At 34.5% G+C, this 18,114-nt stretch overlaps 1 long non-coding RNA gene across 1 annotated transcript; it reads left to right on the top strand.

Moving 5' to 3' along the window:
- Window positions 1-15,676: 15,676 nt before the first annotated feature.
- LOC146898772 (uncharacterized) lies at window positions 15,677-17,914 on the top strand. Its single transcript, XR_015022926.1, has 2 exons — window positions 15,677-16,838; window positions 17,548-17,914. It is a non-coding gene; the product is annotated as an uncharacterized LOC146898772 (long non-coding RNA).
- Window positions 17,915-18,114: the final 200 nt, after the last annotated feature.

Here is an 18,114-nt window from a genome sequence, read left to right as displayed (position 1 = left end):
TTTCACATAACAGCCAAAATCGCGCCGCGGTTAAGGCTAGGCGTGCCGCGATTTTGGCACAACAGGGAGTCTTGTTTGCTGCTTGTGAAAATCGCGCTGCGGCCATATATAGGCGCGACGCGATTTTGCCAAAACAGGGGGCTCCCTCAGGCCAAAAATTTGGTTTTCTTGAAAAGTGCCTGAGGTCAATGAATTTTTGAAAAACTTTTGAGGAGAGAATCATGCAAGACATCAGTACCTTACATGATTTTCTTGGCAGGAGGTACACTTGAACAATTTTTTTTTTAAACTTTCCTGCCTCGTATAGAAAAGAAAAGAAAAATATTTTTGTGTTTTTGTTTTTGAAAGCAATAAAATCATACCTGAAAAATAAATAGTGGGTTGCCTCCCACTCAGCGCTTCTTTACCGTCACTAGCTTGACTGATGACGATCCCTAAGGATCATTTGATATCTCTCCCTCTTCATTGTTTGGGAGTACACCTTCACGGTACAGTTTCAGCTGTTGTTTCTTACCCTTGAAAGTTCCTTGTGCACCAGCTTTCCTTAGATCCACAGCTTTATCAAACGGCTTGTTCCTTACCACCCCTTTGTCATAGTATCTCCTAGCTCTTTCTATTGTATCAGAGAAGATTGAAAGCATACACCATTGAAAAGTAGCCGGCCCATTACGCATACCAAAGGGAATCCTCTTGTAATCAAATATACCACATGGACCAGCGAGAGTAGTTTTCGTTATATTGTTCCAAGTTTCCAATCCTCCATACTTGTTGTCAAGGATGTCTCCTGATGATTTTTGCTGCATTTGATCTGTGCTTCCTTCAAGTTGCTTAACACACTCTTTAACCCCAACATCTTCAACCACTTTTTTAGACTTAACAATTTCTCCTTCCATAGGTTGAATAGGTTGAGATTCAAGGGAGTTATCTTCGACTGTTTCTTCAACAACGTCAATCCGGTAACACTTGGGGTTCTCATCTTGGTGCTTCATTGCCTCAAAGATATTGAAAACTACCTGCTCCTTATGGAATCTCAACATTAACTCTCCACGTTCAACATCAATCAAAGCACGACCAGTTGCAAGGAAAGGTCTTCCTAGAATGAGTGGCATTTCTTCATCTTCAGCCATATCTAAGATCACAAAATCTGCCGGAAACACCAAGTCATTAACTTTGACGAGCACATCTTCACGCACACCGAAAGGATAAGAGATTGACCGATCAGCTAAAGTAATGGTCATTCTTGTTGGTTTTGGTTCCCCACACTTAATCTTTTTCATCATTGAAAGAGGCATCAAATTGATACTTGCTCCCAAGTCACATAAAGCTCTACCAATGTCTACCGGTCCAATTGAACAAGGGATAGTGAAAGCTCCAGGATCCTTCAGCTTAGGTGGCAGCTTCTTTTGAATAATAACACTACAATTCTCAGAAAGTGTTATGTTCTCATCATCCTTAGGCTTCCTTCGTTTAGTCAACAAGTCTTTCATGAACTTAGCATACAACGACATTTGATCGAGAGCTTCACCGAAAGGAATATTCACCTGAAGTTGTGAGAAAAGTTGCATGAACTTCTTGAATTGACCTTCATCCTTTTCTTTCTTCTTGGCTAAGTGAGGGTATGGAAGCTTCACATATTATGGAATAACTTGTGGTTTATCTCCATCTTTCAAGATTTGACTCTTCGACTTCCTCAAGATTGAATCTTCATCAATTAACTTCTCACTTTTTTCTCCCTCTATTTTTTTCTTCCTTTCGTTTTCAACTACTCCATGATCATCTTCTTTTTCAACTACACCTTCATTATTTTTTTCAACTTCACCATCTTCCTCTATCTCAACTACTACATCATCAACCTTCTTTGGAGCTTTTGGAACTAAAGGTGTCAAAACCTTTTTGCTCCTCAATTCAATAGCATTACAAGACTCATTCTTAGGGTTTTCTTTAGTGTTAGCTGAGAATCCGCCTTTGTTTTGTTCAGCCAATTGCTTAGCTAATTGCCCCAACTGAGTTTCAAGCATCTTCCTGGAAGCTTCATTGTTCTTTCTTTCAGCTTCTTGACTTTTCTTCATCTCTTCAAAGTTGCCTTGAGTCATCTTCATGAAGTTCATCATAGTTTCCTCAAGAGCTGAAGGCTTTCTTTGTTGTTGTTGTGGAGGAGCAAGCATTTGAGAGTTCAAAGCGTTGTTATTTGAGTAGCTTAGATTGGGATGCTTGTTGATTCCTGAAGTGTAGTATTGATTTTGCCTTTGATATCCTCCCATGTAGTTAGCTTCCTCACTAGATCCTTCTGGTACACATTCACCATTGGGATGTTCTTCACCACATAAGTCACACTTGATTGCAGCTACTTGTTGTTGCTTGTGGGCCAAAGTGAAGCCTTGAAACTCCTTAGTTAGAGCCTCTATTTGTTTGTTCATAGCTGCTTGGTTAGCAAGGATAGCAGTTTGTTCACTAACCCCAAACACTCCTCTTTCCTTCTTCTTAGCTTCAGCACGATACTCATTTCCAGCCATGTTTTCTATCAAAGCTTGGACTTCATGATCAGTTTTGCTCTTGAGACTACCTCCCGCGGAAGCATCTAAGAACATCCTTGTGTTTGGTGTTACCCCCTCAGTGAAGATTTGGAGATATTGTTTCTCAGTGAACTCATGATTAGGGCATCTCTTAAGAAGCAAGTTGAATCGCTCCCAAGCATCATACAATGATTCACCTTCTCCTTGCTTGAAGTTAGAGATCTCCATCTTCTTTTCCCAATACTTAGACATAGGGAAATATTTCTCTAAGAACTTCAGCTCTAAATCTTCCCATGTTTGGACAGTCCCGTTTGGTATTGTTAGCAACCAATCTTTTGCTCTTCCCGTCAAGGTGAAAGGAAATAGCCATAGTTTCTTTTGTGCTTCAGTCACGGTGGCTGGTTGCACACAAAACTCGCACGTTTCAGCAAAGCGGCTCAAGTGTTCATGTGGACTCATAGCTTCAGTCCCATCGAATTGTTTGTCCCTCAAACCGTTGAGGACAGTTGTCTTGATGTCAAAAGCAACGGGGTTAGCTGGTTGAAAAGTGTGGGTCAGTTGACCGCGATGAGTTGCTAACCCGTAGTCTCCTAGCTTAGGTCTTGGTGCAGGTTCTCCCATGATAGCAGATTTAGGAGAAGCAGTTGTTTCAGATTCAGTTGAGAGTGGCTCCGGTATTTGTTCTCGAACACCCGGTGGAAAGGAATGAGACAACCTTTGCAGCCGGACAGCTTTCCGAAGTACTCTAGCAGTTCTTTCAATTTCCGGATCGTACTCTAAGTCGTCAGAGCTCTGTTTACCTCGCATAAACAGCAAAATACCTTAGTAGCGCTACACGATAAAGAGTAATCAAATGAATACTGAAACAGAAAATTTTAAAATAAAAACAGAAAATTAAATTGCAAAAACCCTAAATTATAACGTAATTGCCTTGTTGAAATAAATCTAACAGTCCCCGGCAACGGCGCCAAAAACTTGATAGACGTTTGGCAAGTATACCAATAACTATCGAAGTAGTAAAAATATCGATCCCACGAGGACTGTTTTTAACTTCAATAATTCAATCGCGTTATAGAAATAGGGTGTGTAAAGTTAATTTTAGTTTTGCCACTAGGGAGTAGATTTGGTTTGATTTTATGAAATCAAATAAAAGAGAAGAGATTTGATTAAGAAAATATGGAGAGAGATGAGATCAGATCCGTCGAATCCTCTAAGTTCCCCTAATTGGTCTACTGCACCTATTTGTTATGAATCCTCTTCTAATTTACGATGATTAACAAAATAGCTCTAATCAATCCCTTGAGTTAGAACCCTCTTCTCAAACTACAGCCCCCAATCCCTTGGGTGATCTAATAATTCTTGAAGGTTTTACCGAACGTTAACCTATTATCACTAACAAACGATTATCTATTCCTAGACTAACCCTGTTTATTAGAACAATTCAATTAGGTATAAGTCGAAAGCCATGGTCAGTGGTCATTCATTCTCACAAAATCAGGTTATATGTGATCAAGATATAAAAAGAATTAAGAACAATTGAATTGAATAAACTAGAATTGAATTCATAAACAAAATAGAGTTTCACAGCAACATGTGTCAATTAGGGTTACAAAGATTCATCTCGGATCTAATCTCTAAGAGATTTAGCTACTCATAATCGAGTTTACAAATAGCATAATCAATGAAATAATTAAAACATACATGAATTGGTAAAAGGTTGAAGAAATCGCCCTTCTAGCCGTCTCCGATGTCTCAAAATCGCACTTTGCTCTCCAAAATCGTCACCCTTGTTCTTCAGATTGAGTGCAGTATTTATAGAAGTCATGGGCCTGACCCATCAAAATCGCGCCGCGCCTTGTATATTGGCGTGCCGCGATTTCCCTCAAACAGGGAGGTTGTAATTTTGCTTCTGAAATCGCGGCAAGGCTGGAAATTGGCGTGGCGCGATTTGCTTCAAACAGACTTCAATATTTCAGCTTTTTGCACTCCATAACAGTATAAGTTGCATGAGAACTCTATCAAAATGTCACAATAAGTCCTAAAAATTACGTAATGACAGCATGTCATCATAAAACAAATTAAACGCTCAAAGAAGATTATTGTGAGTATGGTGAAAAATAATGTGGTTGTCACGGATTATTACTTTCTCAAATTAGTTCTTTTACTTATATGAGCAAAATCACTTATTTTCTACATGTATGTTACGTCTTGATGATAGAATTCATAATTTTACACATTATCTTTACACATAATTTATTTGGTTTATGGGAATTGGTATTAACTTATTAAATGATAATCTAGAGAAATAAACAATGAAATATATACATATGGTACATAATGAAGAACATATTTTCATTGAAAATTGTGAATATGATATTTCAAAACTTGATGATTAACTCAATGGCAATTCATTTGTAATGAAAGGGCCTCATATAAATGAATCCATTTGATTTTCTACATGAGGTCGCCGCCATCAAACTGCTTAATATTTTGATGGCGGCTACCTCATATAGAAAACCAAATGGATTCATTTATATGATTCCCTTTGATTACAAATGAATTGTCATTGAGTTCATCATCAAGTTTTGCGATATCATATTCACGATTTTCAAAGAAAATATGTTCTTCATTATGTTCATAAGTTGCTCCTAGATTTGTCTCAGAGCAATCAGTATAAATTTTTTCCATGATGACTGCTCCAATCATTGATGTAGCCAGACAAAAAGGTTTAGGCTGGTCGCAATCAAAATAAAATAAAATATTTAAATCATATTGCATACAACACATTTAAGTTGTTATAAACCATAAATCAATTGTTCAAAATTTAAACTACATAATATAGTAAGTCGATCATTACATAATCGAAGTGACACTTTACGCTTTCTGAGTGACTCTAAATCATCAATAATTGATTCAGAACTAATACATGCACTAATTTACCTTTCAATAAAAACTGACATGTTATTAGCTAGAAACCCATGTCATATCTTGTTTAGACTTGATAATTTTCATTGTTGAAAAAGATCTTTCAGTTGTGGCTGTAGAAACTGGAAGAGTCATAATAAGGCGCAACAGCTTATTAACCAAGAAGTATTTTTTGGTTTGTCTAGTGGTAGCCAAACATGAGCACAATTCTTGAATAGTTGATAAATTCTTTAAAGTTGATGATTTGCGAGTATCAAAAAGGAAATGTCGAAGATGAAATGACAAATTAATCTTCTCTTGATCACTAAAATCCATGGGATAATATTTTTCAACAAGAGTACATATGGTGTCAACGTCAAAAGCTTTATATTTATCCTTAGGAGACAAAGCATAACTTAGAGTCAACAAATCTATTGCTTGCTCCTTAAATCTGAAGCCTATATAGTTTTACTTTATATGTTTTTGATGATGTTCCTTAGTTTACCTTTTGTTGATCGTTTTGTTGTTCATTTTTCTAGCATATATATAGCATGATAAAACACCCAGCATATATGTCTCAGTATCCTAGGATTCAATTGTGTCATGGGCATTGCTTGCTTATTTGAAAATTAGCCATGTCTCATTTTTCACTGACTGAATCTATTCATCATGCCTTGAATCGTTATCATCTGAAGTTTCTGACTTCAAATGAAACGATTCACAAAAATTTGAATCGAATTAGTATTGAATCGATTCATCATATTTTGGATCGCAATATAAAATCTTTCTGACTTGCACTTAATCGATTCATAAAAGGTTGAATCACATCATTCTTCATCTTGGGCTCACATGAATCGATTCACATTTCCACTGAATCGTATCAATCTTCATAGGTTTCTGGCTTGTATTTTTGCTGTTTTAATCGATTCACATATTTAGTGAATTGATTCACTATGTTGTTTTTGGCCGAATTTTTACACTTGCCACTCCTCTCTATATATACTCACCTCCTCATAAACCTAAAATAATTGAATCATTTGCCTATATTCTCTCTAGGTTTCAAAAACTCATTGTTCATAAATTCTTCAAGATTAAACACTTTATCTTAGAATCACTTTGTACATTGAGTCACATTGATTTGCTAGGGTGCTAGTAGGGATTGTACGTTGGTTTTTTCAAGGAAATTGGTCGGGGTTAATCAAGGTTCCAAAGTGAAGTGAATAATCTCATTTCACCTCCAAATGTCTTGAAGTGAATAATGCCAAGGAAACCCCTCACAAATGGACTTTAAGAAATGTGGGGACCACTTACCATAAGACAGGGGCTTGCCCATCGCAAAAACACACAACCCCTGTCTTTAATTTGAGCGCCAATTTTAAAATTCAAAGAATTTGTTAGTGCAGGCTTTTTCAGAAAAAATATGACGGGTTATGACATGGATAGGCCCTAAGAACTGTGAGATTCCTGCGAAAATAAGAGATTCCTGCAAAAGTTGTGGTTTGAGTTGACAAAGGTCTGCAAAAAGCTGGAAGCACAGTATGACAGGGGTTTTACAGGGGCTGAACCCCTCGCAAAGCCCCTCGCCTAAATCACCTTCAGATTTGACCTTTTGTCAGATCAGTAGTTAGTCAGAGCAGTCTGCATAGTGACAGAAAAAAGTGACGACATTTGACAGGGGGTTATGACATGGATAAAGCCATGCAATTTGATAGGGGTATAACCCCTCGTTTTTTTTCCAACGGTGTAACCCCTCACAAATGGTTTGCGATTAGCAGATTTCCCAGGGATTCCGCACATAGCAAAATTCGTCACAAACGTCGTTTTGACAAGGCTTTCTTCCCTTTTCTCAGGGAATATGCCCCTGGCAAATTGCAATGTTTCTTGTAGTGGAAGATCTGATCAAGATTCTGGGATGACTATAATTTGAAAAACCATGTAATTTGAAAAATATATAATTACATATCAATTTTTATGAATCAATTATATCATTTTTTTAACCGTGAATCAACTCTATCATTGATACATAAAAATTCATAATTCATAATAAAATTTAAGTTATTATTCTTGTTTAATTTGACTATATGATTTCTTTATTATAGGCATAATTTTGAAAAAATATTGTAATAAAATTTAGATAGACAATTGCTAAGCACATATTTTAGAGAATATATGTAACATGAAGGGAACAATTGATAAATACTGCATTCAAAAACTGAGGGGGAAAATTTATGCAGAGAGAAATGAATTGGGGATTATAGAAGTGATGCATTTTTAGGGAATATATGTAACATGAAAGGAACAATTGATAAATACTACATTCAAAAACTGAGGGGGGAAATTATGCAGAGAAATGAATTGGGGACCATAGGAGTGATGCGGTAGAGTGGATTTTGTCCGGTCCCCCAACGACACTACACTCTAATGGTATGACGTGGAGAAACAAGTTATTCATATTGGATGCTAGTGTAAATTATTAATTAATACTCACAAAAAAAAAATCTTATTTCCATCCATTCTGTTATGAAATAATGACTTAGTGGATGTCCATCCTTCTTCACCTTCCTATAACCCCCATTAGTAAGTGAATAGTTAGTGGACCTTAATTGTCTTGATCACTCACTTACTCATCTTGTGTACTATAAATAGGACTCATATTGTATTGCAATGACACACTTGTGAAGAGAAATAAAAATTACTTTCATCGTCTTCCTCCTCTTCTTCTTGTGCTTTTACTTATTTTTTAATACGTTATCAGCACGAGGCTCTAACAATCTGAGATAGAATGAGTATTAACGTTAACCTCAATAATGGACATATGTGTCTTGTAAGACCTGTAATTTTGAAAATAAATAAATATTAATAATATAATATTTAGTTACTTCGTCTATTTTAAAATATGATCAAATAAAAATAAATAATACCTTCGACGATGAATTTTTATTGCTAGTCGAATATTTTTGTAGTTTTTGTCGCGATAGCGACTCATGATAAATTTTTCGGAAAATTTCTCGAGAATTTAATTTTCAGTCTCTTCCACAAACGGAAAATTTACCGCGCTTAAGTTTTAAAACAAACTCCGTTTTGTATGAATTTTTTTGTATAGACTCATAAAATTATTTATGATAGATTTATGCTATAAAAATATTTTTCCCATCGAAAATTTTCTCATAAGAACCAAATGTAAATTGATATTTCAACAAAAGATTATTTTAACTATTTTTCCCTTGTTCTTATCTTGTTAGTATTATAGAAGTAGAAAAATAATGTAAAAATAAAAACAAAAAAATAGGGCAAGATATTTTTACTTTAGCCACTCCCACTTGTCTATATAGAAGTCTTGGTCTCTCTCAAAAAACTCACACCATCAGAGAAAAACAATTCCTCCCTCATATCATCTTATTCTCTCTTCATTCTTCTCTCTTCTCTCTAGTTCATCTCTCTAGTTATTCTCTCTTCATTCTTCTTCCTTTCTTCTCTCTTCAATACCTAGAACTCCTTCAAATTAATTTCCATGAAACCTTTACTCATGAAAACTCCATGCTCATTCTTTTTGATTTTAATTTCCATCACTCAAAAATTGTATAAAGAATCATAAACACAAACATAAACTTCTAACAAGGATAGGAATCAAATTATTTTGCAAGGGTTCATCCTCCTCTTTCTTTTTGGCCTAGAACTTCCTTCTCCTTTTTTTTTGGTTACGAACTTCCTTCTCCTTTAGGAACCAAGAACTTTCATTTTTAATTTGTGTATAATGGCTTGAAGGAAAATAAAATAAATAAATAATTAGAGAGAAGCTAAGAGAACTTAGACATGAAAATTGTTAAAGAAAGATAGATTTATAGAGAGATATAGAAAAGTGTGGTGGATTACTCTTCTCCTCCCTTGGCTGCCATACGTTGGATTTGTAAGGACCTCTTCTCCAATTTATTTCTTTTGTTTCCTTGTTTAATTTTTGGAAGTGAAACCTTAACCATGGCTTTGATGCTACAAGAGTACTTTGGAACTATTGTTTCTTTTCTCTCTTTTCGTCTAAGCCAATATTATCACAAGACCCTTTTTGTTTAACTTAACTAATGTATCATTATTTGGTTAAAAATTAACATACCATGTTCTTTGTCTTTTTCTTTTATTTATTTAGGAAACTTGTTTCACGTTTTCTGTTAGAAACAACTAGTTTACAAGTTCTTTATTCTCTTTGTACTTGTAGTAACCTGGTTTAAATTGTTCACTCTTTTCATTTGGTTTTCTACCACTTTAGTTTATTTATTATTAAAAGAAGTCACACCTTGTTGGAACATGTGTGGAAATTGAGTTAAAAGACTAAACACAAATTCCCATGTTGGGTAGAACTAGTGTTGTGTGAATTGAAAAAAGTGGAAGTCCCACATCGGATGGAACACACACATTAGTAGTGTTTATATAGTGGGGGTGTACCTCTAATTAATGGGGGTACATAAGCACTAGAGAAAAAATATATATTGATATATATTTTATTATTTGGAAATGATAAATTAAATAATTAATTTAATCATTATTAGAAAGTTCTTTCTTAATCCCCAAGTTTTGCTAAAATATTTTGGTACATAATATGATATATTTTTGTACTAAATTTAATATATTTTAGTACTCAATTAAGATATTTTTGTACTAGATCTAATATGTGAATTACTTAATCGCAAAGTAATATGTTACTTGTTCCCAAAGTTTCTCATATTACTTGTTCCCAAAGTTTCTCACTTATTAGTTGTGAATTTTCTCTATAAATAGAGAGCTCACACAGTGCATTCCACACACCGAAAAGAATTTCATTGAGTTGTCGGGAATTCTTTTCTTCTCTTCTCCCTCCGACTTGTGTTAACAAGTTTCTCCTGCTTCTACTCCTTTCTGTCCCTTTCGGTTTCAAATAGAGCGGTTACGTACCGTATCGAGTGGCTTCGATCAATCGATTGAACCATATTTTTAAGAGTGTTCTTAAGACCATAGTCCCTTTTCGGTTTAATGTCCCTTCGGAATTAAGAGTGGTCTTAAGTTCATAGTCCCTTTCGATAATATAAGTCCCTTCGGAATAGAGAGTACTATTAAGATCATAGTCCCTTTCGTAATAATAATGTCCCGTCGGAATTATGAATGATCTTAACAGTATATAAATTATTTAAATATTTTTCTATTTGAGGAGAAATGGTGGTATCACCATATTTTGAGTGGTCGTAGTACCATATTGAAAGTTTGGAGAACTTAAAAGTTAGAATGGTGGAAACACCATATTTGAGTGGTCTTAGCACCATAATAGAGTGGTAACAATACCATATTAAAGTGGTTTCAGTATTAATGAGTGGTCTTAGTACCATATTTGAAGGTGTAATTCTCGAACGGTTTTCTACGGTGCAGTAGTTAACCGCACAGTTGTAGCTGGGCTTGTTTTATCCTGGAGGCGGCGTGGTTGATAGTCTACCTTGCACAATTTTGGGCAGTGCCACGAAACGTCTTAAAGAGAGCGACCTGGTCGTGACTCAACCTAGTAACAACTTCGGTAGATAATAGAATTTGGAAATCCAAATACAACAGTTTGGAAATCCAAAAACAACAATTTTAAGACGTTCTGGTACTGCTATATCTACCGAAGAAGTTACTTATTGAGGTTCAATTGTCCCTAAATACAAGAAGGATAAATCAAGCTATTGAATTACATATTTCGACTGAAACGATGAAGTGCTTGTTGTTTCAAACAACAACACTAAAATTCACCAAAGAGCAATGTTGATCTTATTTGAGATTAAAAGCCATGTTCGCTCCAGTTGATTCGGCATGGCTTGTTTACCTTAAATATTATGAAAGAATACGTTGTGAAAGATCTTTTATGCAATTGCATAAAACTTTGAACCCTACGTATGACATCATTCTTGCCGTTAAAAAAAACCAACATATGCAGCGAACTTATGGATGCTAATGTACTTGGAATACAATTAGTTGGAATGAATTCAGTTGCTACTTTAGTGAATTGCTCTTGGAATAACCATATGAAAAATTGCTCAAATTTAATATTCTTAAATTTGTGTCCTTGGTTAATTGATTGAAGGAACTATAATGATTTTAGTTCGGTAGGGAGTGCTAAAATTGGGAAGTTAGTTACTCTGAAAAACAGAAAGAATCTGAATTTTAGATTCTATTGAATAAGACTGAGTTGACTCAGACTTAAAGAAAGACTTGTGTATCATGCATTCTTGTGGGAAAAGACTGCACCTTTGATGGTATGTTCAGAATTAAAATTCTCCTTCTATTTTATTAGTTGTGTGATTTTAATATTTGACATGTGAACAAGCATTTAATTGAGTAACTTGGATTTAATTCCAAAGTTATATAATTAGACAATTTTATTTATTGCAGTCAAGATATATGAACCAAAAATTCATATAAATCAGAATTTAGAGAATATGAATCTCTAAACATAATAAATTATGATATGTGTGAATTTGATGACACATAAATTAGAAATGATAAAATGATATTTTATCATATTTATTGATGACTGTGAATTTTGGAAAATAAAATTGATACGCTTGATATGTTCAATTTTTATAACAAAAATTGAAATTTATGTTGTATGGAGAACCCAAGTCTAAGAACAAAAATTCTAATTAAGAAATTTTGAAGAAAAGACAATCCAACTCGTCTTATTTTTGAACTTGGGATTGTCCGGACTATATTTGGCTTCAGGACCCCAAGAGAGTTAAACTCACTAGTAGAGCCTATGAATGTGTATTCATTAGGTATGTTATAAATAACGAAGCATATATGTTTTATGACATAAATGTTAAAGTGATCATAGAATTAAAAGATGTTGATTTCTATGAAGTAAGTACCCCTGTAAATTAAAGAATAGTGGGGGCACTAGTGGGGGTAAACAAAATTCCCCTTGTATATTAAGAACTAGTGGGGGCACTATATCTAATCACATTCATGTAATTAGAAATAGTTATGAAAACATCATACGAGATGTTATAGAACCTCAAGGAGGTAAGAAAGCTAAAAATGCTAAAGAGTATGAACTTGGTTTATACATTGGAAGAAGATCCATTAAAGCCTTAAAAAGCTATATCCTTAATGGATGCTGAATTATGGCAAGAAGCAATAAACGATGAAATGGATTTTCTAGAGTCTAACAAAACATGACACTTGGTTGACTTGTCTCATAGTTGCAAAACCAATCGGTTGTATTTGGATTTGGAAAAGGAAACTAAAACCTCACGGGACGGTTGATGAATACAAGGCTCTCCTTGTAGTCAAAGGTTTTAGACAAAGAGAAAAATATAGACTTCTTCGACATTCATTCACCAATCACGAAAATCATATCCATAAGAGTACTAGTCCCTTTAGCCGCCGTTCATAACTCGATAGTACTCCAAATGGATGTGAAAGTTGCCTCTTTTATGGTGAACTAGAAGAAGAAATCTATATGAAACAACCTAAAAGTTTTGCGATTCATGGACAAGAAAACAAAGTCTGTAAGTTAGATAATTCTTTGTATGGTCTAAAATAAACTCCTGAGGAATGGCATGAAAAATTTGACATTCTAATGCTATCGAATGAATAAAAAGTGAATGAAAGTGACAAATAATATTTGCACGATCATATGTCTCTATGAAGACGACTTGCTCATATTTGATTTAAAGATTCATGTTATGAATTATGTGAAATCATTGTTTATCAACAACATTGATAAGAAAGACCTAGACAAAGTTGAAGTAATTCTTGGTTTCAAGATTACTAGATCGAAAAAAAAAGAACTTTTTGATAAATCTCACTGAATGTATTAGACCCGACATTGTCGATGTCGTAAAACTCTTGTGCAAGTTTACTAGTAGACGGATGAGAAGCATTGTCATGCTATAGAAAGAGTCATGAGGTGCCTTAAGAAGACTATGACTCTAGAATTACTTCATGAGGAGTAACCTATTGTACTTAAATGGTACAAGATATAAAATAGAACATCTTTCAGATGAATATTTAGCGACTAGTGTTTGCATATTGAGCATCACTAGAGGAGTTATTTGTTGAAACAAATGATATTGACTCAGTCCACTATGGAATGAATCTGAGATGAGAACACTAGAGAAAACTAGTGAAGAAGCAAGTTGATAAGATACTTGCTAGTTGAAATCCCTTAGTGGATAAAACCGTTTCCAGAAGTGTTAATTTATTGTGATAGTCTGCAGCTATTACAAAATTGAGAATCGTTACCACAATGGTAAGAGGCGATTATTAAGGCACGAACACATAGAGAAATAGAGAGCTAGCTACTCTCAAAAGGAACGGTTAAAGTAGATCATGTACGTACTGATAAAGAATTAGTTAATCCTTTGACGAAAGGAATTACTAAAAAGAAAGTCCTAAACACATCCAATAGGATGGGACTTATGCCCAAAGGTCACAAGTGATGGTAACCCGACCTACATGACTGGAGATCCCAAGAAATAGGTTCAATGGGTAATAACAAGTCACAAGTGATAGAACATGTTATGATAAAAGTAAGAAAGCATGATTCCTGCAGTGATAGAAGGATGAGATAATAGAAACTCTTAATGAGATCTATACTCTATTTGGAGTGGAGTACATAGCTACAGGAGTACTCTTGATAGACTCACCTATACGAATGTGGAACTAAGGGCCGGTTCCTATGGGATTCGGGGCAGAATACCTAGAGCGTTCGTTAAAACCGGGATACACGTGCAAGGCCATAAACGCACGGGCTTTTAGAATACACCTTATGAAAAGGTTTGTGTGTGGGTTCTATGTCTGAGATAGAGTTCAATGCTGTAAGCAACTCTTGTTAATCAGAATTTTACTTGCTATGCAAAGGTTCAAGTTGTAAGCGACACCTTTGTTTACTAGCAAATCTTATGGAGACGTTTTTGACGTTACTTCTGAAACCATTTTTTAAATTCAAGTGGGGGATTGTTGGAACATGTGTGGAAATTGAGTTAAAAGACTAAACACAAATTCCCATGTTGGGTAGAACTAGTGTTGTGTGAATTGAAAAAAGTGGAAGTCCCACATCGGATGGAACACACACATTAGTAGTGTTTATATAGTGGGGGTGTACCTCTAATTAATGGGGGTACATAAGCACTAGAGAAAAAATATATATTGATATATATTTTATTATTTGGAAATGATAAATTAAATAATTAATTTAATCATTATTAGAAAGTTCTTTCTTAATCCCCAAGTTTTGCTAAAATATTTTGGTACATAATATGATATATTTTTGTACTAAATTTAATATATTTTAGTACTCAATTAAGATATTTTTGTACTAGATCTAATATGTGAATTACTTAATCGCAAAGTAATATGTTACTTGTTCCCAAAGTTTCTCATATTACTTGTTCCCAAAGTTTCTCACTTATTAGTTGTGAATTTTCTCTATAAATAGAGAGCTCACACAGTGCATTCCACACACCGAAAAGAATTTCATTGAGTTGTCGGGAATTCTTTTCTTCTCTTCTCCCTCCGACTTGTGTTAACAAGTTTCTCCTGCTTCTACTCCTTTCTGTCCCTTTCGGTTTCAAATAGAGCGGTTACGTACCGTATCGAGTGGCTTCGATCAATCGATTGAACCATATTTTTAAGAGTGTTCTTAAGACCATAGTCCCTTTTCGGTTTAATGTCCCTTCGGAATTAAGAGTGGTCTTAAGTTCATAGTCCCTTTCGATAATATAAGTCCCTTCGGAATAGAGAGTACTATTAAGATCATAGTCCCTTTCGTAATAATAATGTCCCGTCGGAATTATGAATGATCTTAACAGTATATAAATTATTTAAATATTTTTCTATTTGAGGAGAAATGGTGGTATCACCATATTTTGAGTGGTCGTAGTACCATATTGAAAGTTTGGAGAACTTAAAAGTTAGAATGGTGGAAACACCATATTTGAGTGGTCTTAGCACCATAATAGAGTGGTAACAATACCATATTAAAGTGGTTTCAGTATTAATGAGTGGTCTTAGTACCATATTTGAAGGTGTAATTCTCGAACGGTTTTCTACGGTGCAGTAGTTAACCGCACAGTTGTAGCTGGGCTTGTTTTATCCTGGAGGCGGCGTGGTTGATAGTCTACCTTGCACAATTTTGGGCAGTGCCACGAAACGTCTTAAAGAGAGCGACCTGGTCGTGACTCAACCTAGTAACAACTTCGGTAGATAATAGAATTTGGAAATCCAAATACAACAGTTTGGAAATCCAAAAACAACACACCTATATCCATTAATATCTATCTATGAAGAAGAAGAAAAAAAAATAGAACCACGTGATCTACAGACATTTAGATAAGCCTTACATGTAGTCTACGAACTTTAAAGTATTTTTTAAATATATATATAGATATATATTTATGTAACTATGGGACTGTCGAAAGAAGAAAAAAAGGGATACAAATACAAAGTTAATTTATTACACTCATAGGTTATAGTCATGGACTTTGAGAAGGACACTTATTCTTTTGTTTGTAAGAAAATAGATTAATAAGTCTGATTAAATTCTTACTACTTTTGTCTAAAATCAATGGTTTAGTTAGTAACGCCAACAAGGATAGTTAGATACTAAAAATACTATTTTCGGAATAAAGATTATATAAATATATACGGGCTGGATGACGATTTGTTGTTGTCAATTGTATCTTTACTCCTATAGAAATAATAATAATTAAATGACTTAAGGATGAACTTATTTGATTAGACAACAAAGGAAAATAATATTCATGACGTTGTTAATAAATTTAGACATCGCGTATGAAGTATTAACGGACTTATAGAAGTTTGAGAAACGACATAAAATCAAATGAGACTTTGTTGAACTTTTCGTAAAATTTTCAGATAAAGATGTTAAGAATTGTTATAATTCAAGACCAGTTGAAATAGGGTAACCTTAATTAAATCTAGGCATCTTTTCTTAATCAAAGGTTATTTTGACATGTTATGTTATTTTAGAAAAATAAGACTTCTAATAATTTTAACTTTTACCTTGAGAAATAAAATAAATAATAATAGCAACAATAAATCCTGGCCTTATTCTCGATCTTCAACATCGTGGTCTCCTTGGGTAGAAACTAGTTGAGTTCTATCCTTCATGCTTTCTCTAGAGTCTGATCATCTCTCTATGTACTCATTTAGTTTCCTTTTCCGTTTCTCTTGAGCATTGGTGTTGTAAACTTTGAGAGTAAAGTGAGATTGTGAGTGATGGAGCGAGAGTTGGGGAAATGAGTAAGATAATAAATAAAGGCCTTTACTTGGAGGGCTATTAGTGTGAGAACAAAATTTGGAATATCACCTTTGCGAATGCTATTGGGTTCTTGAGGGTTTTTGACGTCTAACAGAAATAAAATGGAAACAACTATTTATTTGGATGAAAAGCTATTCGAGGTAAGGGCACTCTCTCGAAACACTATAATTACTTAAATGCGTGGTTGGTTTATGTGCTTATATTTGTGTTGTTTGTGAATAAACATTTTGAGTAAATATGTTTGCCCAATTAGGGATGATATGCTATCAATTTGATTATGATCTATTGATGTGCTTTGCTTTCAAAATAATTGAAATGCTTAATGAATTTATGTGGTTATACATTATGATTAAGAATATATGTATGAACAAGCATTTTATTGATATTACATATGCTTTTGAGATATGTAAGATGTTGCATTAGCATATAAGGGGAATCGTATGCTCATGCATTTCATAGTAAACGTGGCCACCAGAGACGATTCACGAGGTGCACACCGGAGAGGTGGCACGGGGTGCGTTTTTAAACCACCTTATCCCGTAGTGGATCATTGAGTCTGATAGATGAGTAGATACTCATCTCCTTAGTGGCGCGGCCACAACCCTCTGCGGAGCGGTGATAATTCCGGAATCATTTGCATGTGATGTCCTGTGATAGGCTTCACACTCATGTAGAGTCTGCATTTTTAGGCTAAATGTGCATTGTTATAGTTTATATGTTGAATGTTTATTTTAAAGCCATTTACCATGCCTACATGCAATGCATGTTGTATTTCTGTAATTATGTTGTTTTTAGATCGTGACCCTCTACATTAATTCGTGGATCGGGCTTTGCCCCACATCCAAATAGGGAATCGTTAAGCGGGAGTGACAAAGACTTTGGAGGAGTAGCAGATTGGGAAGTCAAGCTTGAGGTCATCAGTAGGTCTCAAACCAAGTCATAACAGTTTAGAGTTAAGGATCAGCTTTAGGATTCTTTTTAATTTTTAGTTAATACTTTTGTTAGGAAACTTTCCCTCTGCGTAGGGATGTAAGTGAGTCTTGTAAATTATTCAGTTGTCTTACAAAGCTCTATATAACTCTGACCTCTATTTTGAAAAGGAACCTTTAATGTATTTTGTGAATAAAACTCTATGACTTGAGTTTATAAAGGTTTTATTTATTCTTTTGTTCGTTTAATAAAGTTTATTAGTTTTCTTTCATTTAAAAAAACAAAACAGACGCACAATATTTGGTGCTGAAAAACGGGGCGTTACATGTCTCGCTGATAGTGAAACAACTCATACGATTCTCAAGGATAAAAAATATTTCTCATCTTTAGTAAAGCGAGAAACCGGTGTTAGTACTATATCTGGAAGTTCAAAAATAATTGAAAGCTCCGGAAGAGCTAATGTAATATTATGTGGAGGAACAAATT

This window comes from Medicago sativa, chromosome 8, assembly GCF_051527215.1.
Source record: "Medicago sativa cultivar Bolivia chromosome 8, Bolivia_mono, whole genome shotgun sequence".
Classification (NCBI taxonomy): domain Eukaryota; kingdom Viridiplantae; phylum Streptophyta; class Magnoliopsida; order Fabales; family Fabaceae; genus Medicago; species Medicago sativa.
The sequence above is the reverse complement of the archived record's forward strand: the minus strand, read 5'-3'. Positions and strand labels throughout refer to the sequence as shown.